The sequence below is a fragment of the Heteronotia binoei genome, chromosome 1 (assembly GCF_032191835.1).
Source record: "Heteronotia binoei isolate CCM8104 ecotype False Entrance Well chromosome 1, APGP_CSIRO_Hbin_v1, whole genome shotgun sequence".
Taxonomy (NCBI): domain Eukaryota; kingdom Metazoa; phylum Chordata; class Lepidosauria; order Squamata; family Gekkonidae; genus Heteronotia; species Heteronotia binoei.
This window is the reverse complement of record NC_083223.1, coordinates 274,868,411-274,871,711: the sequence shown is the minus strand read 5'-3', so window position 1 is coordinate 274,871,711 and position 3,301 is coordinate 274,868,411. Positions and strand designations below refer to the sequence as shown.

At 48.9% G+C, this 3,301-nt stretch overlaps 1 pseudogene; it reads right to left on the bottom strand.

Annotated features, from left to right (window-relative positions):
- Nucleotides 1-372: 372 nt before the first annotated feature.
- Nucleotides 373-1,004, bottom strand: LOC132584678 (shematrin-like protein 2; annotated as a pseudogene).
- Nucleotides 1,005-3,301: the final 2,297 nt, after the last annotated feature.

The following is a 3,301-nucleotide window of genomic DNA, read 5'->3' as shown; positions in this document are numbered from 1 at the left end:
GGGTGTCTGTTGTGGAGGAAGGAGATAAAGGAGATTGTAAGCCGCTCTGAGATTCTGATTCAGAGAGGAGGGTGGGGTATAAATCTGCGTCTTCTTTTAAAAGCAAAACCAAGACACAAATGCTAGAATGCAGACTGAGCTTTAATGGGAAAAGAATCAATGGAAACAGTTACACAAGGAGAGAGAAATGAAGATGGCAAAGAATATCAGCATTCTTCACAGACTTGAAGCTTTCAGATGAAACAGTGGAGAGTTCACGCAAACGTTCTTCAGTTCAGTGGTGTTTCTGCAAGCCAAGGTTTTCAGACTTATTGATGGGTCTTATCTTCAGTTCCTGATTGTTGCCGGGACCATGCATAGATTCTCCTCAGATTCAATAGAGGAATCAACAGATGCTGCCACGACGTCCCAGAAGAGACCTTTTCCCAATCCATGAACCCCTCCTCAGGCCTAAACGGGAACCCCAGCCCCAGCCTCCATATTGGCCTCCGAACCCCCCATAGGAGCCTAGTCCTGCCACCCCAGTGCCGCTAATGGCACATGGAGCATTGCCTCCCACAGTAACTGGTTCACCCAGTGGCAGAGAGGATGGGTCCTGGAAGGGTCAGGACAACAGGTGGTGGCTGGACCATGACTTCTGCGGGTGGGATCTGGTTGATGCAGGAAGGGTTGACTCCAGCCAGGGTGCCCAGACTGCCGGAAGTTTCAGCTATGGCAGGACCATGGGCCCAGCCGAGACCGTAACCCAGACCTCCATGTGCAAGGCCGAGACCTCCATAGCCATAGCCAAGACCTCCATACCCACAGCCAAGGTTTCCCCAGCCAAGCCGTGCAGATCCAAAGCCAACTGTTGGGGTGGAGGCAACAGATGGAACAGCGAACTCTGGACCACAGTAGCCAGGCATTTTGGGTGGAGGTGAATCTGAAACAAAAGGTAAGGAAACAGCAGTTGTGATCCTTCTTCTTTTTCCATCCTTAATGCCCACCAAGCAGTCTTTGCTCATCTTCAGTAACTCTCAAAGACAATCCCACATTCCTTGACTTTTTACCGTTCCCTTATCCCATGGAGAACAATCTAATGCAGTAGCTGACTATATAGAGTCATGATAAATGAGTTAGGGTGTCCTCCTTCTCATCTAGCAGCCCCGTGGGCGCACCGTGGTGAAGCAGCAGTACTACAATACTGTGATCTGAACTCTCTGCTCATGACCTGAGTTCTATCCAGCGAAAGCTGGTTCAGGTAGCTGGCCCAAGGTTGACTCAGCCTTTCATCCTTCCGAGGTCGGTCAAATGAGTCCCCAGCTTGCTGGGGGGGGGGAGTGTAAAAGATTGGGGAAGGCAATGGCAAACCACCCCGTAAAAAAATGTCTGCCGTGAAAACGTTGTGAAAGCAACGTCACCCCAGAGTCGGAAATGACTGGTGTTTGCACAGGGGACCTTTCCTTTCCTTTCTATTCATTGCTCTTCTTACTTGAAGGCAGAAACTTTCAACATTCTACCCTGGTATATTATGAAGTTCATCTTCTACCAGTCTCAACCTCCATTTGTACCTTGACCTGGAACTGAGCAGAAAGCTGGGTCCCCAGTTCATGGGTCAAACAGTGGTATACCCAGGTTCTCAAATTCAGCAGGAGCTCACAGGAGCACAGTTCCTGAACCTTTCTGAGGGTTCCCCCCTCCCCACCTTGCCCATATGAATAGTAGGTGCAGCTGCATAACAATTCTGATGAGCTCCACCACGTTAGTTTTCTACAAACGACCTCTGGGTATACCAAACAGTAGGCTGTTCATCTAACACTACTTAACAGCACTATTTATTTCGATAACTCCTTGGTGATGTTTGAAGGAAGCAATTAGCCCATTTCCAACGCTGAATGGGAAATTCCAAGAGATTTGAGAGTGGAAGCTGGGAAGGATGGCGTTTGGGAAGGGTGGAATGCAATAAAAATATGGGTGTGGATGTGGATACCTTTCAGGCCTGCGCAGAGGAATTTTTAGGTGAAGCACAGTGTGCGCAGTACTGGCTCCACCCTTTCACCGTGGGGTCATCTGCCATGGCCCAGTAAGCCGGGACGCCGGCAGCAAGTCCTCCAGGTGGTAGATGTTACATTAACGAGCTCTGTCTGCCCGGGCTTGATGTTAGAGTTTTCCTTCTCTTGGCTGGCGAGGTTGGTGAGCCCAGCCTGCCCATCCGGTTATACCGCCGGACATTCGGTTCGCACCATGACGTGGCAAACTCTGTGAAAACGGGGGGGGGGACCCAGCGAGAAGGTGTTGCCACGGATGCAGTAATGTAGGAGAGCCATTGCAGTGACCATCTGCCAGGCATAGCCAGACAGTGACCACGCAGCGTTCACTACACCGGGAAAGGAGAGGCAATGAATTGCGCATGCACTTTCCCTGGGGGGGCAGGACACCCAGAGGGAGCCTACCCCCCACCCCAAATATGGGTGGAATGCAATAAAATCCGCCCTTGAATGTGACCACTTTCTCCAAGGGAGCTGATCTCTGTTCTAATTCTAAGCAATAACCTTGTCCCTCTTGGAGGTCAGCAGCTCCGGAAAGCATCCTTCCCACTTGTTCAGTAAAAGACATGAGTATAGGAACAGCACAGGCATTGGGTGCCTTCACACTACGCTAAATAATGCGTTTTGCTATCTTACACAGTAAAAATCCCACTTGCAAAACGCACTATTTAGTGTAATGTGAAGGCGTGCTTCGTCTTTACAAACTGAGAAAGCTTCAACATTTAAGAGTAAATATAATTAATTTAGCAGAGCGCTGGAACCCTGATTCGCAGCAGCTCGACAAAGATTTGTGAAATCCTGGCCAGAAGCTTGTCTTCTGATCCACTGTGATCGTTCTCCAAAGGATGACTATGAACCATCAAAACCCATTCATAGATAGTCGACAGCAGGGCTTCTTTTGTGGCAAGAACTCCTTTGCATATTAGGCCACACACCCCTGATGTAGCCAATCCTCCGAGAGCTTATAGGGCTCAGTACATGGACTACTGTAAGCTCCAGGAGGATTGGCTACATCAGGGGTGTGTGGCCTAATATGCAAAGGAGTTTCTGCTACAAAAAAAGCCCTGGTCAAGGGAATTTGAGAGTCATTATGAAGGGCCACTAAACTACCCTTCTTGGTCTCATCAGCAAAAGAAGACCCTTTCTCTTAATGTGTTGGTTATTGAATCAAAAAGCGGATACAAATATGGACTATCTATTAGGAGAAGAATCTGTGATGTTGATCCTACCCCTGTCCTACCACTACCCTGACTGAAAGATGAATCCTTCATCCG